The sequence below is a fragment of the Apis florea genome, unplaced genomic scaffold, assembly GCF_048593485.1.
Source record: "Apis florea isolate Af1SG1 unplaced genomic scaffold, ASM4859348v1 contig_37_pilon, whole genome shotgun sequence".
NCBI lineage: Eukaryota > Metazoa > Arthropoda > Insecta > Hymenoptera > Apidae > Apis > Apis florea.
The window spans coordinates 763678-790029 of record NW_028256861.1 but is presented as its reverse complement, the minus strand read 5'-3'; the positions used below and the strand labels follow the sequence as shown (position 1 = coordinate 790029).

Below are 26352 nucleotides of genomic sequence, written 5' to 3'. Positions count from 1 at the left end.
AATGAAAGACCGAGAAATGACTTAAAATACATAGAGTTCATTGTACTTATCTGCTGAAACAGCGACCCAATTTCTTTCGTGGCAGAATTCGCGAAAAAAAAACTTCGTTTTACGATTATTACGCATTCCATCTCGGTATAAATAGACGTTCGTTCCACATACTTGAGAGAGTACCGTTCTAAATCACACTCTTCCGCGTGACGCGGCTAACCTCGACTCGCGTGCCTCGTTATCGTAATTCAACCCTCTTGCAACGAGCCCCCCTCCAAGAGAACGTTAACGGATCGGTCCGCGACTCTTTGAGAATGGAAAATGGAACGACTTATATCGTGGATGGACAATAACGATTGCATTAAAGAAATTAAAAAATTGTGCGCCCTCAATAGATTATAGAAATTAAGCATGGCCACTTACGTAGAACGATAAGGCAAATGTATTTACCAACGATTCTGCATATTTAGTTTCCTTAACGTGGTATGGCACATCATGCACAGCACATGAGCAAATAGTAGAAATTGGAAAATTAATATGCTCTCGAATAATAAAATTATTACAACTGCCACAGGAGAAGATCGCTGGATGCAACACGTCTTCCATAATCTAACCGTGGATTTCACGTAATCCACGTGGCATATAAGATAATTCGAGACATCCTCAAGCATCGAATAAATCCTCAACAAAGTTCTGAACTTGTCAGTTTCGAGCTGAAAAAAAAAAAAAAGGATCATTATTTCTTACGCTTTCCCATCCTCCCCCAATGTACACTCCACCTCCTGATCCCCTTCCCTTTTCCAGGCCGCCATACGTTTCGCCAACTCGAACCCATTCTCCATAAGGAACTCTTCTCCCCATTTTTTCCTTTTTTAATTCCTTCTCCCCTCGCTCTGGGCCCCCCTTTTTGGCCCCGGCCGCCATATTGGAGGGACAGGTACGCAATAACGCGTATACTTTTTTATACCATATCCCCTATTCCCTCTCCTTCGAGAAGTTGTTGCCAGCTTATCGGATTCCCGGGCCAACATGCCGCCGCCGCCGGATAAAATTCGTTATTTACTAATTCATTTATTTACTTCTGTACCGCCATACCGCCCACGTTTTTGCCAGAGTACCGGCCCCAAAGTGTCGTTTGTGTCTTCGCGATTGGAAATTGTGTGTTGGCCGGGTACATATACATATGCGAAAGTTCGTTTTTTTTCTTTTTTTGGTTGGAGATTGGTATGGGTTGGAGAAGAGTTTGATTTTAGAAACTGGCGCTGGAAGAAGTTGATTTTTTGGTTCTTTGGGCGGAGTGGTTGGTGAAGAGGTATTTAATGAAGTCGAGTTCTTCTTGGTTCTTCTGTTTTGGGGATTAGGTAAAGTTGAGAGGGAAACTGTTTTGTACGTTTGGAAGATGTTTATGATTAGATGTGTGAAGATATATAAGTGTATCTTTGTATTATTAAATTTTCCACAATTGCATAAACATTTGGAAGAAATTTTATTATTAGAGATTTTAAAATGTAATGTCTTTGAACGAAACCAGTAATTACAGTGAAGAGGGAATCAATTACAACATCATATTTAATTTCAAATTGTTAGAGAAATAAGCATAAATAATAGTCATAGTGCCATTGTAAAGCGAGAGGATTTCTTAAAGGTGAGCTCATACTTAACTGCTATTTAATTGTAATTAAACAAGTTTTTTCGCAAACCTTTTAAAAAAGAGAAAGAAAAAAAATTGAAAGCACTTAAGCATTCTCATAAAACATGCTAAATACCATTCTCTATCCAATTTGTCGACATAAATTTTTGCACAAATTGAAATCTCTTTTCTACACTATTTAACAAAAATTTATGTTCAATATAAATCAATATAAATATAATGGCAAAAATTTTAATATATAAATATTATAACTGATAAATTGCTGATATATTCACGAATTCAAGTGTTTGGAATATTTTATCTTTAATATATTAAATGCGATTATTCGCACAACATTTACATTTTATTAAATCTTATTTCGTCAAAAATCACATTAAATCTCGTCGAAATAATATTAAAATCAATTGATAACTAATTAAAATGAAATTTAATGTACAGGCCAGAAAGATGAATAGAAGAAAATTCGAGGATCAGTTCGGTGCTGCCATCTATCATTAAATAATTAAAAAAAAATATGTAACAAAATAAGTAACTATTCATAAAATCTGTGCTTATTCTATTCTATTCTATTATCTCTATATTCTAATTATTACCCAATTTTAAAATTAAATGCATATATCGTATTTCTCAAAATCAATATCTATTTATAATTTTATTTTTTCTTTTTAAACAGAATAAAAAATAGTCATTCTAATGATTAAAAATTTATTCTCTATACTTTTTTTACATTTATTATAATTTTCTGATGATTTTATTTCATGCAGCAGCTAATAGCAATTGATCGTTCGTTAGAATGGGAATATGCGATCGAATTATAATTTTTATTTGATCAAGAATTGAATTGCACTTTTATTAGTTTCTCTTTTTTTCTTTTATTTTTTATTTTTTATATGAACTTTTTTCTGAATAGCCAGTGAACGCTTTCAATTACGAAAATACATGCTTTCACCGTTATCAAATCGGCAATTGTCGAGACAAGTTTCAATACCATAAATAAAAATCTTTTTTTTATTTTCTTTACTGCTATCTTTATTTATTCGATTACTTTTTTCTACATCACTAACACAACACAAGTTTCAAATTCTTTTCGATGTATATTGATTTTCGATCAATCGGTACTGGGAAAAGGTTACGAATAGTAATAAAATGAAATCGTTATTCCAAATTTGTTGGCTAAAAATTTTATCACTGTTATTCACTGATTTACACATCAATTTCATTGGCAGATACTCGAACGAATAACTAGAGCTACTTCAAATACTCGTAAAAAAATGAAATACATTACTGTGAAAATTTATCGACACGTTTATGTACGTTACATATACAATTAATTCCTCCTCGTTTCGCATTCAAAACAGTTTAAATTTAAATCAAATTCGTGGAATACGAGAATAATCGAAACTTCTACGTCTTCTTGATGTAATGGATGCGAAAATAAAAGAAAAAAAGGAAAAATAACATAATCCCGAAGACGTATCCGAAAGCGAGGCGTCTACGTTAATTTACTAGGACAATTCATTATCAAGATACGCGAGCGGTTTTGTAAATAGTCAGACTGTTAGTCTTTTTTTACGATCCTGATCCGGCTTGTTGCACACGTTAAATAGAATCGTGTACGATTATACATTCGGATAGAGCGTGATACAAATTCGTATTTTTCACACGTACCGACATTGTTTTCTTATCACGAATCCAGAGCAATTCGTAAGCGTGCAAAATTGCTTCGTGTCTATTCACCCCGATCTGTTTACACTGTTCTGCTACCAATCCTTTAAAACACAAATAAGACGACTTTAAAGCTATGTTTATATCGAAAAAGTTGCAGTGTTACGCACTGGGTACCGAATGCTAGCGATTATCATCGATTATTGCCGATTACTACCGAACACTGCCGATTATTACCGAATATTGCCGATTATGATCGAATACTGTCGATTACGACCGAATGCTACCGATTACTACTAATCGAAAAATAAACTGCATAGTTGGTAAAATTGCCACTGAATGTCGCCAATTATCATCGATTACTATCGATGATTACTTATCAAATATCATCAATCGAAAAATAAAACGATTTCATCTCTTCTTTCCATTTCTAATAATGTTAGATTATTTAAAATAATAGAATATTTGCCTCAAGTTGAAACATTTATTTTAATTCATTAAGTTTCCAGCAAATATTGGACTATCTTCTTCTTTTATTATTATATGAAAGTCAATAAAATTGCTGCAATTCATTCAAGGTTGAATTTTAAGATAATTGAAGTTCAACTGATCCAAATAACCCAATCTTGCGGGAAAGAGGAAAATAGTAGCGGTCAAAAAACATCATAAAGAAAATACCATAGCATCCATGAAAAGAAAGTCACTCGTTGTTTCTAAGATACCTCCGCTTTTTGAAGCATTATCTTCCATCCACTAGAAATTTTCGTCCACGCTATACTCCCGGTCCGTGCAATTTACTTTATATGGAACAAATTGACGAATGAAATATTCCACGATATTCCTCGCGTGCTCTATGTTAATAGACGTACGGTCTTCGATTTTTTTTCTCTCTCTCTCTCTTTCTCTTTCAGAATCAAAAGAAAAAGAATTCCACTTTAAAATAATAAAAATTCTATTTTTTTAAAATTTAAATCTTAAATAAAGATCGTTATTTACATAGAAGCACTATAAATAATATAAAAAAAATTCTTAAAGTATAAGATAAAGTATATTTCACATTTTTACAGTTGTAGTAATCAGAATTACAAGATCGATATTCAAATTGAAAGAGTATATTGTCATCTTCCCGCAGTTATTAATAACACGTATCTCTTTAAAAAAAAAAAAAAAAAAAGTATGTAGAATTTTCATTTCCATTCTTCTCGAAGTGTCTATAATAATAATTCTTCGATCGTTATATACATTATTATACATAAATTATACACGCATTAAACATGTACATTTGTAATAATGACGCGAATGTCTTCGACGTATAACGCAATTACGATAAGAGGAACGTTTTAGAGAAATGTTTATCCTCGATAATTTAGGGGTAATTTTTCATTGTCGAGTGTATCGTTAAATTCTTCGCGGTGTATGATTTATCACTGAATGCTTTTAAAGCCGATGGCTGACAAGTGCATAAACGATCGAATGCGCGCGAGTTCGAGTATCCTCAACATTATGGCGAAGCTTCTCTCGACATCCATTTTTATTTAGTCCGACGGTTAAGTCTATTTAGCCTCGTCTGGAGAATAGTAGGCACCCTCGAGAGGAGGGTGAATTCAGTTTGAAGAAAGTTTCTCCTCCTCGCTTCCTGATCCGTCTGTAAAGTTTCTTCATGCCTTTTTAATAAGTTGCGCGACGTGGCGAATTTTTAAGGGCTCGTGTGAATATAATATAAAATTATGAATATAAATGCGGACAGTTGATTTTTTAACAAATGTTTTGCAATGAAAATTTACATCCTTATTATTACTAAATGACCGTTAAAATTTACTTATATATAATTAACTTGGAACGCAATACATTTTAAAACAAATACTTCAAATTATGATAAAATTAAAATTTCAAATAGACTACAAGTATATAAGAATGTATTAAAATTTTACGTATCGAATAATAAAGAAACACTGGAGCAACATCTTCTGCTGATATCATACTCGACCAATTGCAATTTTTACCAAAAAAACCAATTAACTCGAGATTCCAAAGCAAAAAACGGGAGCCATTAAAGTCGTATATAATCGAGGAAGATCGTAAAGAAAAAAAAAAAAATCGAGAAGAAACTTTTAACGAAGATACTTGTTTGGTTTTCCCTTCGAACAGATAACAGGCTGTTTATTAAAATGGAACACCGGTTATCTTTCGTGTTTCCTGTTGGTCAGATAGCTTCAAATTACCGGTTTCGATCGTTCCTTTTTTTTTTTTTTTCCTTTATCGTAAAAAGAATACTCGTTGCTGCAACAACCGTTCTACACAACTTCCTCCTCCCTTTCTTTCTTCCTTTCCTCTTTCATTTCGCGTATTAGCGCGTGCACTTCGTAAGTTGATTGTTCAACGAGCATCCCATTAACGACGGGTAATTGCTAATTATGGTAATTAGCAAATTGTAACGCGTGTTGCGGTCTCGAGGGTTAGGGACGGCGATTATGGACCTGTGTCGACGACAGGACAACAAGATTAACGCTCTAAAGAAAATTATATAGGTAGTTTTAATATACGAGGCAATTGGAGATAAAACGATTACGTTTCTGAATAAACTTTTGAATTTTTAATCTCATTTAAAAAAACACATATCGTGTTATTTAACAATCGTGATATTTTCTTACTTCACACGTCTAATTACGTGTAATTATATATCGCAGCATATCGGTTGATAATGCAATATAATATAATTGAATGATGTAAAATAATCAGCGAGTTAGTTGTACTTGAAAGAAGAAATTTTCTAATGTAATGTATCCTACAGGAAGATTAAATAAGAGATATATTTATAAGGAATAAAATGGAGCAGAAAAAGTGAATTTGTTTTGGTCAGCCAACATTCACGGAAGCAGCCACTTGTGAAATAGCAGCATCTGTTCCTGCATCCAAGTCCTTGATACGTACACCGAAGATGTAATGGAGATGAAGTGGAAAGAGATTTTTAAGATGAAAGCAAGAATGTCGTTCGCCCGTATTTTATTGCGGCTGGAAATGATTCATCGACGATATCGTCTACTTTGGTTTACGATGTATCTGAAAATGATCGTGTTAACGATATAACGAAGAGGCTCTTATCGACAGTTATCTTAAAAAAAAAAAACACGGATTCTCAATCCGTACTTCCAATCCATTTTTTACCAAATTTTTAATCATATAAGAAATTCTACTCTTTTCTTCTTTTTTTTTTTTCCAAATTTTGAAAAATCAATGAATATATTTCATCGAGTATTAAAATAAATTATGTAACCACATGATCTTACGAAAGATTTAATTTATCAACAAATTAATAGCCACCGGATCATCAATCTCAAGTCGAAAACATCTTTCAATCGACTGCCATTACTCATACACTCCTCCCCTTTCCACCATCCCCCCTCTCGATTCGTTCCTCCGAATAAAACGCTTGAAACTCTGCCAAAAACTCTCCCAACGAGCCATCCAATAACCGACACCTTCTTCCTTCCGTCCTTCCGTCAAAAAGAATACCAATTTTCTCTCCAACAATGCACGCATCGTGTCTCTCCCGCGCGAAAATTCTCCAAGCGTAATTTTCTCGGGCAGCTGGCCCCTTCGAAACGATCCTCCGTGCACCAGTGGCCGCAATCGTCGGGGAACAGGCGCGATTACGCGGATCCTTTGGTGGTGGCCAGAGGGCGGTGGAGGGGGAGAGAGAGAGAGAGATAGAAGGCAACGGCCGCCGCGTATCGATCTGATGCGTGATGCTGGGCGAGCAGAGGGGCGAGGGACCACCACCGCTGTCCTGGGCATCGTCACCACGGAGATGCAGAGCCGAGGTGATGGGCTGGCCGAGGTGTGTTGGTCGGGGTTGGCTCGAGTGTGTTGGGGCTCGAGATTGTGCGGGTCCCAGACGCTCGAGAGAGAGTGGACCTGGACCTGGGATGGGAGGAATATATGGCGTTGGGAGAAACGTCGATGGTGCGGGAAGGGGTGTATACAGTGTTTCAAGTCGTTGGAGAAATTTTTGAAATGTGGAGTAATTGAAATCGATTGACGAATTTTCAGATTTTATTTTCGAGAAAATGGCAAATTACTCGAGTCGTGTTAAATGTATCGTGTATTATCATCTATCAAGTATTCAGCTATTCACTTTGTTGAAAGAAATAGAAAATATTACTGACAATATGTATATATATAGAGCTATATATGAAATATAATTGAAATAAAAAAGGTAATGGTAATTGAACAAGAATATAAGAATGAAACATTGGATCACTGTTGAAAAGTATTTAGGAAGATACTTTTTTTTCTATTGGAAAAATTTGTTGTTGAATTTACTTAAGAATCTGAATAAAGTAAGCTATGTATGAAATATATAATATGTAATATTCCTTCACTTTGTTGAAAGAAATAGAAAATATTACTGAAACAATATGTATAGCTACATATGAAATATAGTTGAAGTAAGAAAGGTAATGGTAATTGAACAAGAATACAAGAATGAAACACTGGAATACTGTTGAAAAGTATTTAGGAAGATACTTTTTTTTCTATTGGAAAAATTTGTTGTTGAATTTACTTAAGAATCTGAATAAAGTAAGCTATGTATGAAATATATAATATGTAATATTCCTTCACTTTGTTGAAAGAAATAGAAAATATTACTGAAACAATATGTATAGCTACATATGAAATATAGTTGAAGTAAGAAAGGTAATGGTAATTGAACAAGAATATAAGAATGAAACACTGGAATACTGTTGAAAAGTATTTAGGAAGATACTTTTTTTTCTATTGGAAAAATTTGTTGTTGAATTTACTTAAGAATAAAGTAAGCTATGTATGAAATATATAATATGTAATATTCCTTCACTTTGTTGAAAGAAATAGAAAATATTACTGAAACAATATGTATAGCTACATATGAAATATAGTTGAAGTAAGAAAGGTAATGGTAATTGAACAAGAATATAAGAATGAAACATTGGATCACTGTTGAAAAGTATTTAGGAAGATACTTTTTTTTCTATTGGAAAAATTTGTTGTTGAATTTACTTAAGAATAAAGTAAGCTATGTATGAAATATATAATATGTAATATTCCTTCACTTTGTTGAAAGAAATAGAAAATATTACTGAAACAATATGTATAGCTACATATGAAATATAGTTGAAGTAAGAAAGGTAATGGTAATAGTAATTGAACAAGAATATAAGAATAAGAAACACTGGAACACTGTTGAAAAATTTGTTGTTGGATTTACTTAAGAATCTAAATAAATTTTTAATCCAAATAATATAAATTAACTAATTACTCCAAACAACTCGACAAAAACCTAAATTTTTCTAAAATCCCATTTTACCAAGTTCAAAAATACTCACTCAATAACGTATATACGCGTGTATACCTCCCTCACTATCAGAGAGAGAACTCTTGGCGAGAATTCGAATCGACCTCGGGCTCGCTAGCCAGAGCACGTCGAGAGAGAACTTACCCCTGCTCGTCGTCTCGAGGGTGGAAGAAGAGAGACGAAGCGATAGAGGAGGAGAGATTGGGGTGAGGGGGCGTGTCATTGCAGTTCTGGCACAGCTGTGTCTGCAGCTTCCCCCCAAACCAAGGCGTAACTTTCTCTCTCTTTTTCTACCTTTTCTCTCCTCGTCTCTTTTCTTTTTTTTTTTTTTTTACTTTTAAAATAGAACAGCTTTCTTTTCCCTTCTTTCCATTCAAAAAAGTCAAAGCTTCTTTCTCCTTATTTCCTTCTATTTCTCTCTTCTTTCATTAGTTGCCTTTCTCCTTTCCATCTTTTTCTATTCTCCTTTCAAGATAGTTGGATTTCTTTCTCCTTCCTCCGGTTCTCTTTCTCTCTTTTTTCCTCTCACAGATAGTATTCCCCAGCTTCGTCTTTGCCCTCCGACACGTAGAACTTTACCATTTCGCCGTCTGGCAAGATAATCTACTCTCTCTTGACTCCACCTACATCTTCGAAGGAGAATCGAGATTCGCTTTTCTCGTTTACTTACTCTACGTGTCGTTCCCCTTCGACAAACGGTTTTTTTTTTCTTTTTTTCCCTTTTGGAAAGCACCGATGCAGGTGCGGCGGAAAAAATAGTAACTCTTTGGATCCTGAGGAGAAAATTAAGCGAGTTAAGTCACTGGGAATGCCAATTTTCTCGGGAATAACGTTTCTATTTTAATGCTTTTCTCTTGTCGGTGAAATTGAGTTTTTTTTTCTCTCTTTGCACGTCCTGGGTTAAATGCTAGAAATTTTCTGCACCTGAAAAAAAAGTTACGTTAAATACAATATGTTTGAAAATTATATAAATTAATATAGTTTAAATATTATTGCAATTAATAAATTTCTTTTTTAGATATATTGTACATTATTATATTATATCATTCACCAACAATACGTGTAATAGAAAACTATCAAGACTTTCCATCCATCCCATCTAAAAATATTCAACTGTGGAATATATCTTCCATTGCCATTTTAGAAACGACAAATACAACGTCGTAGAACAATCTATCCAAGTTTTCACACAATATATAATATAACATATATCTTCTTGCATTACATCTTACAAGAAAGCGTACACGTACAAGAGTGAACGTATCCCCATAAACAAAACTTCAAATTTATAGTTCCACTTATATACATGCGAAACAGGATGTTTTCAAACACGACACGTGCCATTTTCCTGGAATAATAAATTCCGTATCACATTTTCTTATTCCAAGAAACGCGTATACATCATCTTCTTTCAATAACAATAACAATCGAACCGTGGAATTCTTTCCATCGAGCAGGAAGAATATATAATATCGCCAACAATAGCCGGAAAAAATAAAAATTTTTTTGTGAGCAGATATTATTCCTCGTGCGAGTATACAGGTGCGATTCACGTTGTGGACTCCAATCAGGGACGTTCGAGGGGAAATTAGAATGAACGAGGCCATCCAGGAGGTTCGAAATTAACCGCGGTCTCCGCCATCTGCATAAAGATGGGGGGAGAGGGGGGGGGAGAAAGAAAGTGGGAAGGAGAAGGCGATGAGGTCCACATCAGGGTGGACTAGGAATGGGTCGTTAAAGGGAGTCGCGTTTATCAGCATCGTATGCACGCGCCGCTCGTAAATTGTTAGTTCTAGACGATTTTGAAGTGGCGGTCGAATCACATGGTTAACGAAGTTTCCTCCGCCTGGCGAAGATGGAGTTGCACGGATTTGACGTCGTTGGTTGACCCTTTGAAAATAGAGGAGAGCGTTAGTTAACCTCTTCTATGTACGTTCGAGGTGACATCTCTCGGCTAAATTAGGCTTAAATGTGCTGTGATTTTCATAGAGGTAAATTATGTGGATATACTCACGCGTTTGATAGGCCTCTTGAACGAAGTTGAAGTCTGTTTGAATTGGAAGATAGCATGGATAAACTTTTATGCATGTGTCTTCTAAAGTGGCCATTATTAGTTATAGTATCATAGACGTGTTGTGATTTTCATAAATGTAAATTATGGGAATGTATTTGATGGTCTCTTGAAGTTGAAGTTTGTTTGAAGTGGGAGAAAACGTTGATTAACTTCAATATTTCCTCAAAGTGATCTCTTTGGTTAGTTACAATATCATGCTGCGTTGAGATCTTTGTAGATTTTAAAGCGTGATTGACTTGGTTTGATAGAGATTTGTTTGAAGATAGTTAACATCATTGTGTTTCCAGGATAATACCTTTCTTACAGTTACAATGTTATACTGTATCATGATTTAAATTGTGCGTGAATGTGCACGTTTGACACTGTTGATTGTGGTTCCTTTGAACGAAAAATAAATAAATAAATAAATATTAATTAAAATGAACGCTTTTTTTGAAAACAAAACTTACCACGTATCACAGGGTACAAATTATAATTGCACAAAAATGGGTAAACTGCGTAATATAACAACACTCTTCCAACATTCTTGTCCAACAACCGATTTCAGTCACTTCCAACCGAGGCTGCAATGAAAATTATGAGAAACGGTAATGCCACGCGGTGGCGAGATATTTTTACGATATTATCAGCGCAACGACGATTCGAATAATTAAACGCCACCGGCATGTAATAACTAACGTGCCGCAACGAGGACCCTTCCTGCCGCTAATAAACTTCGGTGCATAAAGAGGCTACTTATTTCGAGCCACCGGAAATTGTTCGAAGACGGGCCGATTTTCGTTATGGCGAAGGAATACCTGACGAAATCCGAGGTGGCTCGTCGTAAAAGCGAGTAGAGGCCGAGAAGTATGAAATTGCTTATATTTTATAAAAGTCGAAGTGGTTCGACGTGGTATATACTGTATACAATATTTCCCTCTGAAGAGTTGTATTGGAGGAGAGAGAGAAAAGTAGAAAAAGGAAGGGAAAAAGAGTCTCAGGTGACACACGGTGAGCCAACGTGGGAAAGGAGGGTTGATACAAGATGGAGGGAATGCGTTTTCTCGTGAATAAACAACGTAGTAGTTGGCGAGGTAGCATGTTCAAGGAATGGTTGAGCCGTGTGCATATATGTCTACTACACTGTGGATCGAAAGTTTGAAGTTAATATTATACGGGACGAGGTGATTTGGGAAGTTGAACCGGAATATTGTTACCGAAAATTTTATCAAACCTCTATGATGAAATTGAATTACTTTATATTGAATCTCTCTAACGAAATACAGGAAATTGTACTTATTGAAAGCAAAATACTGATTTCATAGTAGTTACATTCATTATAATTATTATAAAGAGCAAAGTTATAGAATGTTTGAAATATTTGAAAAATAACGATCAAGAGTTAAAGTAACAAAAGTAGTAAAGAAATTCAACATACCGTCAAAAACAAATAAAAAAGTAACAAATTATTGTCTTGAAGAAGACTTATGGTTCTTTTGTTGCAGTCACCGATCGACCATGTATACAGTATAGAACAAGTCGAACCGAGTCGAAAATGCCACCGCGTAATTCGATCGAGGCAGGAAACAAAGAAAGGCATTCTTTTACGGGTGGAATAGTGCCACTTCCGATGAATTTATGGCGGTTAAGGCGAGCACGATAAGATTCTCGGGGCGTAATCAAAGTTTCCGCGGTGATTCGAAACGCGGAGGCGTCCGCAGGACCACGCCACGATGCTTATTAGATTCACAGGGCTATTTTCAGCCGTTACGCGGCCGGCCAGATGTTTTACGTTCGCGAGGATCGTGACGAGACTGTAGAGAAGGCGAGTGAGAATTTAAAAGGAGATTGAACGAGAAGAAAGAGAAAAAAATTGGGATAAACGGTCTAATTTTGTTGATTTTAAAAAGGGCACACTCGTTTCGTGTATACAGAACTTCAATTCTTTCGAGGTTAATTGAACGTTACGCTGCAAAGTAATTTTTATGTGGATTTTAGAATTTTTATGATATTTTTTAATAAATATTAGAAATTTACCTACCTAGAAGTGAGATTTGAGATTATTAAATAATCATTTTTAACTCATTCATTGTATCTCATATTATATATAACGTTATTTTCGTTGCTAGAAAAAAAATTCAAAAAAGATAAAATTCACGTAAAATGGATTTTTCTTAATATCTTGGTATAACGTAACGATTAAAATTGTTTTGAATATTTTGTTATAATAACGTATTTTTGATCACAAATCTACCAATAGATATATCAATTTATACCTGCTAATATAACCTCAATCTACGCCAAACACATCTCGCTATCCTTCCAATATGCCATAATTGATAGAAACGAAAGTCACGATACCAATATCAATCTCACACGACAATCCACCCTTTTTTAATCAACATCCAACCCCCAAAATCCTTAATAAACAAAATCTATCCCTCGATAGAATGTTTTCAATCGAAACAATAGGCACACATCGCTCCCAGGAGAAATAAGAAAGTATCAAATACGAAAGAAGCGCCATCTATCCATTTGTCTCCTGTATTAGAGAAGAGAATGGGCAAACACTCTATACAAAGTTATATTAGCCTGGACGAATCAGGATCTAATATCCACGCAAAGAAGCGTAACGTTACCTTCTAAACAATCATCTCGATCTATTTGGCGATGTGTTTCCTCTTCTCCGGTGGTCACGTATCGCTCGTTTTTCTCGAAATAACAAGATATAGCAGTGGTGGTTCCGAACCTTTCCAATTCGTCGGATATAGATCCGATCCTGAGATCATTTCCCGAATTAATCCGTTACATTTAGATGATGAATCCCATTTTCTCCTTTTCGCTCGTTGTGTGTCGTGATCTCTCGTAGAATAGTATAGAACCATTTAACCGTAATATCTTTACCGATTATAATCTTTTCGAAATATTATTTTAAACATAAAGGAGAAAGATAAAAATAATTTTTTAAATATTCACGAGTTACTTTTTTAAGGTTATCGGAAAGTTTCACTACGATTCACTTAACAAATCATACTAATTTGTGAAAAATTATTCTTCGGTCACAAACACAAATCGAATTCACAAGAATCGTCTATATCTTCTATACACTATACATTTCCAATGTATACCGTATTTGACGCCATTGCAGCGTAAAATCTCGTACCACCCCCGCAATCCAATACAGAAGAGTTGGCGGCGTGGAACGAGTTTGAAACGGGTCACCACAGTGAAATTGGCCCGATATCGTAGAGTGGTGGCACGATAACGCGAGCATAATTGCATTGCACGCGAGTTCAGCCGCGGACGAGCATAATCCACCTACCATTTCCACCCCCGCAATCGGCGCGATGGGAGATCCACGACGAAATCACAGAGGGTGGAGGCGGGGGTGGCGTATGAATGGCCGTCTCCGTGGTTGGCGTCATAATCTGTGTGTATTCCACTATCCGTGTGCACGTTGGGAAACGAGTTTTCGTAGTTGTGCGAGGCCAAAGTGACAGTCAGACTGTACGTACGTGTTCCTTCTTCTCTTCTCTATAATTGCAATCAACCTCTCTTTCCTTTCTTCCCTTTCGTTCCTCCCTCTCTTCTTCGTGCTTGCCGCTCTCTTGTTTTTCTTTCTTTTTCCTTCTCTTTATAATAAATCTCTCTCTCTCTCTCTTTTCTCTCTCTCTTGCCTTCTCGCATCCTTCTCTTTCTTACTTCTTCCACCAAATTCCGCATTTTCTCTCATCCCACCGCGTTCTTTGTTTCCTCCTCCGTTTGCAACGAGTCCCTCCCCCCGCCCTCTCGCACCTCATCTTCCTCTCGCCTCAACCGAACCACTACACCACCGTTCACTTTCCACGTTCCACGGACAATCCAATTTATACGTCGGATTATTCGAGGGGTGGCTTCGAACCCCACCCCACCCCAAACCTAGTTCCAGCCACCCTGCTTCTCTCATCCCTTCCATCTATGAGAACATCCTTCTCTCTCTCTTTCTAAAAGGCTAAACATGGCCGATTTCCAGCTTCGATCTTTGCTGCCAGCTGTGTCCGGTGAAGAGGAGGAAGGGACGAGAAAGCGAGATCGTTAAAGAAATTATTTATTTAAAATCAAATTTCTCTTGGAAAAAAAAAATTTCAGCTCGATGCAATTTTTTCACCTCTTAATTTTTAATCCCGTATTTTTAACCTAACTTGACATCAAACTTTCGGAATATAAATTGACCACTCGCCGCCGATATTTAACGCGTCCCTCCTAAAAACTTTTTCCCTCCCGGAAATTTTAATATTTCACTCTCGATCGTCTCCTCCAACACAGATCCTCCTCTTTCCAAACTTTCCAGCGGAATCGTTTCCGTCCACTTCCACTCCGCCCCTCCCTTCCCCCCCTGCAGGACAACTACTTTTTACACCCAGCAACACCGTTTCCGCGATTTCGCGGATCCGAATAAATTATTTACGACGATACGCGGGGTAATATCCCCTTATCGGCCATTATCCTATAAAACGTGCACGTTTATAGACTACCGCCGATATTATGACACGTCGTCCGCGCCCAATCCTTGCAACATTTTATCTCCGTTTATTCTCGTGCCCGCCTTTTCCATTTCTAAATCTGTTTTTTCCTTTTTTTCTTTTCTATAAGTGAAACAGAATTTTCACAGATCACGAGACAATTAATAGACGGAATTTTACTCGTGGAGAGGTAAGTCAAAAGTGTAATAAACGGCACTTCTTTCTCAACTGTACGGCCCAGTAATAATGTAAATCGGACACCGATCGATAGATGTCGGGGGCATCGACTTTTGTTCGTGAACAAACATGGAGGATGTTTGGGAACGAAAGGGCGATCGAGGTTGCATAAATAAGAGGCTCGGTCGGGATAAAATCTCTGAGAGAGAGAGAGAGATTCGCTTCTGGGATCGATTCTCGATTAACGGCCGAGGAGCCGAGTCGAATTTACGATGCTGCCGCTGCTTCTTCTTCTTCTTCTTCTTTATCCCATCGCTTCTTCGCTTGCCGAGAGAGGTGTTTCACTCTTTTTGCATTTCTCACGTCACCTGAGAGACGCTCCTCAGCTGCGAGGAGACGAAGCTGCGTGCTTGCTGGGATTATTGATCGTGGCTTCAACCGTGTTTGCTTGGAAACGAGATCGCAGATTCTCGTGTTTCGTTCCTTTTTCAATAATCGGCAATAAATATTATAATCGCGAGAAATCGAGCGCGTATTCGCTTATTTTTTTCAAAACGATGTATTTTTATTGGATTGGAATTGTTGCGCGGAGTTCAGCATCAACGACGTTGAGATTGTTCTTGAAAAATTACACGGAAAATTTTTATTTTAGAAATTTTCGAAGAAATAAAATTCGAGTAAATTCTTCGAAAAAGTGAAAGAAAGAAAGATCGTGGAAGGATACGAGTGGTTTGAAAGCGCGGCTTACGCGTTCGGACGATGAACAACGGCCGATAAATCGTCGGAGCGACGGCCGCCGCTGTTCTCGTTTATCTAGAACCACTTTTTCCTGGATGGATGGATGGATGGATGGATGGACTCTCGGTTGTTGGAAAAATTTGGGGAGGATGGAGGAACGATGAGAAAATATTCACAATTGAATTATTAATCTTGTCGACTCGCTTATCGTTTCGAATTTAAATTTAATATTTATACGCTTTGGACAACGATATCAAACGATTGGTTTCAAAATAAATTTCATAAAGAAGTAGAAATTAATTTATCGTAATTTTATGTATGTATACGCTCGTGGAACGAAATCGTTTAAATTATCCGAGATATAATAATAATCTTGAAAAGGAAATGTAATATTTTGTTTCTCGCGTTATTTATCTCGCAATTATATCGATCGATAATCTCTCGAATATTAAAAGTAAGAAATAAATTGTAATTGCATCTTATTCAATGATAAAATTCGTCTAACCATACAGTTATCGTTTCTCCATTTTCTTTAGATAATTGTCAAAATTTGCAACGAAATATATGCTCTCCATAGCATATATATAAGCAATATATATAAGAAATTCTGAGGTTCGTCGGTGAAAAGGAGACAAATTTGTCCAATTATTTGGAAAGTGCAGAGCGAGCAATTATGGATACGAGTGAAGGAAAATATTCCAAGACGCATCTACACAGCGTCGAGAAAGAAATTACTATCACCAAATGTCGCTTACCCAAAGTGTCGTTCACGACAATGCTAATTAACGAGTTTTATTGGCGAGCCTAATGGAAGGAAGGAAGGGAACAAGATAAAGCACGCAGCTCGATAATCGGGCAGTTTCGAACTCGTTATCGTTGTTGATCGTTGTTGTTGACCGGGGATGATTTATCGGGTTAATTAATTTCATGCGCCCAGAGGTGTTTGCCTCTCGTCACGAACTTTCGTTTGCACGGTGGACACGAATAATATTTGCGAATCTGTAAAATGAAGCTGTTAAGTGCTTGTAATACAACGTTATTTCTGTAATAATTAGATTTACAACAAGATCATATAAAATATAAACATGAATATCGAAACGAACAATTCCGAAATTTAATCGTGCTTTCTTATACATCACAACTTGGGAAACGATCTCGTCCTGAGTAATGCCAAAAAGAGAGATAATCACGGAAATTCATAAAGTTATATCTCAATTTTGGAGAATATGTACATAAAATGGGGGAAGCAACATCTATACAGTATTCAATTCTAATAAAAATTCGCAAAATTATCTAAAAAAGAACCTAACGAATAATATAATTCGATAAATTTTAGAGAAACCATCGTTTCGAGAAACAAAGATAAAGAACAATCGCTGTGAAAACCAAAAACGATCTCGACTTGATTCCCCTGGAGAAAAAAAAAGAAATATATCTCGCGATACCTGTGCACGAGGCATGGCGCGCATCGAAAATGGCAGCTGCCTCGATGGCGGCGGCAGAACTGAGGCGGAACGTGCGTCGCGAGAGAAGCGTCGCCGCTTCGAACGAAAATCGTTCAACGAGAAAGTGTGTAAACAGTACACACGGGACGAGTATAGACGGATTTAGGCGTTGACGCGGATCCCCGCTCCTCCCCACCCCTCCTCTTGTTTGGCAAAGATGAAAAGGATTCGCTAATGATCGCGTGTTGCGCTATGTAACGAGATGTTCGTTGATGGGCGAGAAACGTGTTAAGCAGGAAACATTTGTTACAAACGTGCGAGCCGTTTGTAATTCTCTGACTGACTGGGTTTTGGAAGCCAGAGAAGAATTGATGGGTTTGTTCCAACACGGGTGGGTGAGATAGGAAATTTTATACAGGAAGAGGAATCATCGAGCGATGAAAACTTAATCATTTCGATCTGTTATTATCGTTCGTATAATTGAGCTATTAAAAATGGTAAAATAATGCCTATTAAGTATCGTTATTTACACGAATAATATTCATGAAAACTAAACGTTATCCTCACTCTGCATAACATAAATTGTATACAAAGGAATAACGCTCGCTGTTTCTTCTTTAAACCTCGTTAAAATTCAACGGGGCGTTAAAATTAACCAATTATCGAAATGAAAATAAGATTACGAGGACGCCTAGTAACACTTGTACAATAACGATAAAATCGCGTGTTCCGAAAAAAATTCTAAAATAACCTTCCCTCTTAAATCCCATTAAATTTGCCTCGCATCGCGTAATTACACGTTGAAGAAAATTATCTCATTGTACGGGGTGTGCGCGTAAACAAGGATACGACTCTCTTAAACCCTTGCTCCTCTCTAATTCCATCCAAAAAACAACTTCCTCTTCTTCCACGATCCCTCCCCCTCCTTCCCTCTCGAATCGCGATTTAAACTCTCCTATTTAATCCCCTGGCCGTAAAGGCTTCGCCTCTCTTGCTTCGCGGATCAATACTCAACAGAGAGGATCCCTGGAAAAGGGATCCGGTCGGACAAGCGCGATTAAAGCGCTTGCACGCACCACCCATTCTCTCGATACGAGTACGAGTAAAGGCAGGCGAGGTTAATTACGAGGCAAGGTAACGGCCTCGTTTTCGCGCGATCGAGAAACCTGAGGTTACGGGTTTGCATGAAGCGTTTTAACGGTGTCGATCGGCCGTCCACAGATGGCGACGGTGGTCAGCCTAGGGGGCGCGATATGATACGGGTGAGACGGGTTAAATAAATTACGATACAGGGGAGGGGACGAGGCACGTTGTTCAATTTGTTTTTGAAACGGGTATTGTTGTTTCGCAGCTTCGTCGAGAGAAGAATCATTCCTTGGTTCCTGTTTTTCGAGATTCGGCCGATGGATTCGACTCTCGTTCGAATTCTCGCGTAAAATGTAGCGTGATGTAGCCAATAATTGTTGGGAATGAAATATGAGATTAAATAAAAAGAAGTAGAATATAAATTTGTAGCTTTTGTGATCAGGTTGATTTAAATTATTTAAAAAAAGAAATTATAAATATAAATTTGGAAATTATATGTTAAATTTATTGATATCTAGTTTTTTTTAGAAATGAATGTAATTTAAAATATTGATTTATTATATAATTGATATTAATAATATAAATTACATTAATCACAATGAATATGTTAATAAATAATTTAAAGCAACTTGGCAATTGTTCCACTCTCGAGTAGATAAAAAGATTTGAGGGAACGCTTATTGATTTGTATTATATATAAAAAGAACTTTTATCATTTAAGATATTCTTCAATTAGCAACAGAATGGACCATGGTGGTCGATGAATAACAATCCGTTAATGCGAAAAAACTTTGTTCTCCTCGATTTTTGGGATACAGATTGATTTGCTCGAATGGAAGGCGTATGTCGAGGGCCGACGGCTCGCTCGAAGTTTCATAGAACGACGCGATTTTTGATATTGAGCTCGAATATATTGTAATAAGAAGATCGAGAAAAAGAATTTTATTACCAGAGACTGCCGTATTCACTATTCATGATTACTTTTCCTTGTCTCTCGGAGAAATAAACGAAATAAATTGTTTCCATCGACGATTGTCTACTATTTTTAAATACTGCACATCGACACTTTCACAAATTTTTCACATACACGTTTTATCCAAGCTTTTCGAATACTTTGTTCTTGAAGTCAGCCACACACAAAATCATCCATCACAACACTTATTCCAATTCATCTTAATATTCATCGAGACGAATGACGAGAAAGCACGATGCGAAAACTAACCTATAAATGTAGTCGTTTATAACGCGTGGCGTTTTAACAACGTTTGAACGAATCGAGGAGAGAATCGACGTGTTCTCGCTACTTCGACGAATAAACGAATTGAATACGGATCTCATTTTACGGGTGACGAATAGAAAACGAGTTAAAGCTCGCGTCCAACCGAAGATTCACGATGAACTGAAACCGAAAGAGAGCAGGCGGCGGCGGAGAGGATCCGCGAGGGAAAGTAAAAAATTGACATTTCCTCTACGAAGAGAAGAAGAGAGGATCCCTGGGCGGGCGGCGAGAGACAAGGATGGAAAGGATTCCTTGGAAAAAAAGGAAAACTCTTTCTTTTTTTTTACTGCCCCGCTTTCTCCTCCCAACCCTTTTTTAACTCCATCTCTCACTTTACTTTCACTTCTCCCTTGCTGAGTGAGTTCGCTTCTTTCCGCCAAATAATGGAGATCTCGTCGATTCAACCCTTTTGTTGCGAAGAGGTAAAAATCGTCGTTCAAGCGTGGAATCTCGAAATCTTCGTTCTCCTCGAAAAGAGAAGAGCGATTGAGACTTTGAAATTTCTCCAAACTTTTTTCTTGTGTAAACAGAACATTCGAAACAGAAACATTCGAAAAATTTTTTTTTTAGAAAGAAAAAATTTGTCGTCCGATTCGTCGAAACGTAGACGCGATCAACGAAGCTCGAGTTTGAGGTTAAACCGAATTTCGGACGAAAATAATGGAAATTTGAAAGGGATCGAGAATAAAAATGTTTGTTTTTTTGTTTCAGATTACTGGTGCACGGCTGGGCCGCCGGGTTTCGTCCACGAGGAGGTGAGTACGAACGACAAATAATTTCTTTTCTGATTAGACAGACTATTTCGAGGTATGGAAAAATACATTCTCGGGAAAAAAAAAACGTATAGAAAATCAAATTAAAATTTTCACTTTTCTCTTCGTAATTTTCGCAGAAATATTCGTTGCTCTTATTACATATAACATCATCGTATAAACTTCTAAACTGAGAAAACTTTTAAAATTACTTACACACGTACACATACATACATATAATATTTCCAACATAAAATTCCTCGTCGCGATCCACTTTCAATTTTCCTCTTCAAAGATTGAAAAAAGAAGAGCAAACAATTCTCCTCTGTGTGTATACACGTCTACACACATGCATATTTGTATCCATCTACTCTGCCATGTCGCTCGCACGGGAAGAGAGGGAAAAAAATTTCGCAAGAAAAAGCCGAAGCAACAGCAATAGCGGTAGTAGTGGTAGATAGTAGTAGTAGTAGTAGTAGTAAGTAATCTACCCGTGACGAGAGAGAGAAAGAGAGAAAGAATCGAAGCAGTGAGGAAAAAGAGCGAGACACAGGTATATATGCGCGACAACACAGGTATATAGATAAGCGAGAGCGTTTGCCTCGTTTCTCGAAATACGAATGGCGAACCGTTCGCGATATCGGTTATTATAAATTACAAGAGATTGGGGGAGAGGGGGGGATCGTGACTACCCGCCGTAAAGGGTAAAGTAAAGTAACGAATTAACGGCTTGGGGAGTGTCGCGAAGTGTAAAGTGCCGCTTGTTCCCGATCCGGGGTCCCCCAGAAGAGGCCCGACTCGTTCCACCGATTCGTAAACGTGAATTTATAATGACTGTTGTACTTTCCGGGGAATACCTATTACGAACTGCCTTTTAAGGAAGTTGTATATTACGCGTTTCACGGGCGTTCGTGCGTTAGCCGACAGCCGAGGGGGAGGGGGAGGGTGTTTTCTTGCTTTTTTTTCTCTCTCTCTCTCTCTCGAGAGAGAGAGAATTAAAATACCGGTCATCCATGGGGATACCCATGGTTCGCCATTTTCTCGTGTTTTTCTCGGATTCTTGGATTCGAAGAGGATAGGATTCGATCGAGAAATTTCTTTTCCTTAATTTTTCGCCTCTCTCTTTCTCGTGGTCCGTTTTGCAAGCCTTTTCGCACCATCGGTCTGTGGATATATACATATGTGTACACATGTATGTACAGTGAAGGAAACAATGATTAAATCATCTTTGTTAAGCTTATCAGCAAAGAAAAAAAAAAATAGACGAATTCTTTTTCTTCGAATATCCTCGGGATTTTATTCGATCTCTTTTATTAAATGTAAAAAGTTTTGTCAAGCAAATCTTGACTCTTGAAAAATTTAATTTTAATTTAAAACGTCAAACTATCTTGACTCGAATCGAGGTAAAATTTATTTGAAGAAGAAAAAATTTCGAAAGAAACGTACGATTTGAGACGAAGGTTGAAAATTCGTGGAGAGGATTCGGAATGGAGACGAAGATTGCGGATGGAAGAAACGAGACGCAACTTTCTCGAGACAAATGTTTGCACCAAATATTTGCAGAGTATTAAATCGGGGCGCTCGAGGCGTCGGATCCATGCCCAGAGTATCGTTTACACATAGTGCACGGTAGCTCTGAGAAACAAACACGGTGTTGGGCGAGGTTTATTTTCGTTGTTCTACGCACGATTCTTTGACGATTAAAGAAAAGAATTTTGAAAACCTCTTATGCTCAATTTACGCGGATATTTGAATTTTTGGACGAGCCGAGAAAATCAATCCCAAAAATTTCGCTCGAACGAATTATATCGCGAAAATAATTCAACGAGACGTTTAATTTATCTCTAATAAACGAGTCATCTTCGCGATACGAATTTTCACGCAAGACGAACGAGTTACATCTCTCGAGAATTGTTGTTGTACCATAAAATAACTGCGTAAAAGGGGGGGATCGAGAGGCGTGGAGGAGGACAGGCCATTAATATCGCCGAAATAACGCTGTAGAATGACACATATAAGACACGTACACGCGAGGTAAAGTGCAAACATCGATGCTCCTGTCTTTTTATCAACACGTTCTAATACACGATCCGCGCGTTTTACAAACGGCTCCCCTCCTCTGCAACTTGTTCTGCAAACATTTAGAAAGGAATCTCTCGGCCAAATACCGGGAGAAGAAACAAGCTGCGCGGGTAATCCTCCTCAAAGAAAGCATAATACGTGAAAGATTTATATGTCCTTCGATTGCACAACATTCGTTCGACCTTTGGCCGACCTTCTGCTTTAATTTTGAATCGTATCTTTCTCGTGACGAGACAGCCCATATTTCGTCGAATTCAGATACGAATTTCTCTCTCTCTCTCTCTCTCTCTCTCTCTCTCTCTCTCAGCAAGAAAACAAGGTTGATAAGCGGAGTATTGATTTTTAAAATATTTTTCAAATGTATCAAAATGTATCACGTAAGATACGTGGCGAAAATTATTGTGAAGTTCGAATATTTAATTAATTAATATAATCTGTGCATAAATTGAGATAAAAATTTCATAAATAAAATTTTTGTGGAATGAGATATAGTACAAAAATAATGTTCAAAATCTATAGTTCTATTAATTTATTTATATTCTATTCATTTTCAATTTCTATCCAACATTTTTTTATAATATATATATATATATCATAGTTTACTTTTTCATTAACATTTCTTATCGTAAATTAACGATATCATTATTAGTTTAGAAAAGACTAATTCGTAAAAACTGAAGGAAAAGAAATATTCGTTTCTTAAATTGTTCTCTGATTTCTAAATATCGCACTACTTTTCAAATTGACTTGTACTTCACAGAAATTCCGTCTCGCACAACACTTATATTTCCATAAAAAACACGCGTAATACGAGAAATACGCGTTTGCATAAGAATTCTCGATCAACCGATAAGATCTGTATGGCGACCGGCCAACGATCGTGTATATCCTCGATCATCCCTGGAACGTGTTCCAAAACTTCATCGTCGTAAGGTATCTTCACCGCCGACATAATTAACCAGGATGCACGTTTCGCATGTAAACACGAGAGAGGGGGTATAGAAGAGGTTCGTTTCCATTATTCGCGCAACAGAACGCACGGTTCGATAGGAAAGCACGGAGAAAGAGAGGGAGGAGAAAGTGGAAAACTCCTCTTCTCGCTCCTCTGTAACCTGCAGCATCCCATCATGGCCGACAACAACGCCCACCCCACTCCTCTTCCACTCGCCGGTCCAGCCATCCCCACCACTCGGCCTGGTCCAGGCTCCTCGGCCTAACCTAACCCTCCGTTTCGCGCGTGGCGGCCATATTGGATCGAGGGTTGGGCCACCGAAAGAGGCGGCCACCGGATTGGTCGGCAAGACAGAGAGCTCACCGTTCTTACTATCCGTCTTTGTCTCTCGCTTTCTTTCCGTCTACCTTCTATCTCTGTCCTCTCGTTATCCTTGTTAAACTCCTGTTCGGAATTCCTTAACTCTGTCTCTGTTCTTTTCACCGCATATATATATATGTGTGTGTGTGTGTGTGTGACTCGTAGAATGAAGAGAAAGATGGTTGGGCTCGTTGAACTTTGTCGAGACGCTTTTCCAGCTTCCTTTTGAATTTCAGAGTTTTTCCGAGGATCTAAGGTTTTTTCTTTTTTTTTTTTTATTGGATGCATACACAGGGATACAATTTTTCTTAGAGCTTTTTTAAAAGTGGGCAAGTGTTTGAAGAAAAGTTAGGTTAGGATTTCAGGCAACCTCGAAATATAATAATTTTTATTAATATTGTAGTATTAATTTTTATTCGACGATTGAACTCAATGGAAGATGGATTGATGGAAGTGCGATTCAAAATTTTTTTGTCCAATAATATCCCATATCCTGCAGTTTGAGCAGATGTACTTTCTTTCCAACTCTCTGTCCCTAAGTTTCCTTTCTTATCGATGTTTTTCTTCGTCTCTTATCGGTGGCTCGTAAAACACGCGAGTGGTAAAAATTTTTTAAATTTTTCATAAGAATTTCACAGCATTCCTTCGATGATTCTTTTCTTCCCGACTTTGAAGTTTAAATAAAAATAAAAATAGAAAAAAAAAAAAAAAAAAAAAGAGAGCTGTTAAGCAATTTATCGAATATTCACACGCGTGATAAAATTGCACTTGGAAAGATTTGGTTGAAATTTTTTTTTAAATTTTTCTAAAATTTAAATTCCTGGAATTTCGAGGAATAATCAAAGTGACTAAATTTTTCAAAATTCCATCCAGCAATTTCGAGCGGAAAAATTTTTCAAAAAGTTTCGCAAGAATTTTATAAATAATTTTTCATCCTGGAATATTCTCTCCCGTACACACGTTCGAGCAGAGATAAAAATAGAGAAGAAAGGAAGCGGAAGAAAAAAAAAAGAGCAAGAAATAGCGTCGACGAGGGTTTCGAGAATGCATAATTCGATGCTGTTTTGTCCCTGGACAGACGGTTCGAGTGAGTTCAATGATCCAGATGCGCCTTGTCCGTGACGCAAGGTCTGCATACGCGATCATCTATGGTGAACCGTGCCTCGTCCCCTAATTTATTTACGAAAAAATTTCTTTGTTTACATATTGATTCAATTCAGAGATATAATACATTTATATTTTTGAGAGACAATGATTAGAAGCAGCTTGGCAAAGAAATAAGAATAGAAAGTAAAAATAAAAACTTAGGAAAATAAATAAATAGTTTAGTTATAACAATTATAAGTAATTTTGCAATTTGTTGTAAATTTTTGTATAGAGTTAAATTCAAAAGATAAATTTTCTAAATTTCAAGAGTGGTCAAAATGAACCGTAAAACCATTCTATAATTTTGTTTGCATTAATGTTGAAAATTCGTCTCTTCGAACGAAGCATCATCCCTAAAAGAAATTATCATGGCATCCTAAAAAGTGTCCAAGTTAACCGTGCATTTATGAAAGTTTTTTTTTTTTCAAATATGAGATTACTTTATTAGAATGGACGGCTAATTAACCGGTAATTTAAAAATGATTATTAGTTAAACGAGGGTCATCGAGTATATTAACTTAACAGCAGGTAACCAAATATCCAGGTATAGGATACTTACTCTGTTCCACCACAAGATGTTACACTTCGGGTCCTTTTACAAGACGCCATAAACCGATTAACAACTGCGAAAAAAAAAAGAAAATAAAAAAAAAAGTCACTTCCAGATTTTAAAAATCACGAAATAGTACGCACAACGATGCAAAGTGAACTGACCGTTCGTTTTCGGTTCGTGCTTCTGGAGAAGAAAGTGAAATTCCATCCCTGCCCATTATCCACGGCCAACCCTTTCTTGACTTTCGAATTTTTAACATTTTTATTGCCGGAGTCTACTTTCACCAACCCTTTTGCCGATTGCGGGCGAATCGGTCGAGATGGCCTGTCTTCAACCCTTTTTTACGATTGCCTCTAAAAAGAGAAAGTTGTACGTTCGACACGGGCGAAATAGTTACCTCCATCGTGTCTTGAGAAAGATTAAAGAGGGTGATTGAAACGAGATGACTTATATCTTGTTGTTTGTTTCGTTCGGCTTTTATCGGCGAACTTCGTTCGAACTCGTAAATGATTTTATTTCGTGTTTGATGAATGATCCTATGCGAATTTTTAATCTGATTTGATTGTTATTTCTTTATCTCTTTAA

General features: G+C 37.0%; 1 long non-coding RNA gene across 2 annotated transcripts; it reads right to left on the bottom strand.

The window, feature by feature from the left end:
* Positions 1–5877: 5877 nt before the first annotated feature.
* LOC147656229 (uncharacterized) lies at positions 5878–11281 on the bottom strand. Of its 2 annotated transcripts, XR_015294683.1 has the most exons (5): positions 11166–11281; positions 10076–11094; positions 9694–9990; positions 8674–9566; positions 5878–7228 (listed from the first exon to the last, which is right to left on the bottom strand). It is a non-coding gene; the product is annotated as an uncharacterized LOC147656229 (long non-coding RNA). The 2 variants fall into 2 exon arrangements; XR_015294682.1 differs by having other exon boundaries at positions 9694–11094.
* Between the last annotated feature and the right edge of the window lie 15071 nt (positions 11282–26352).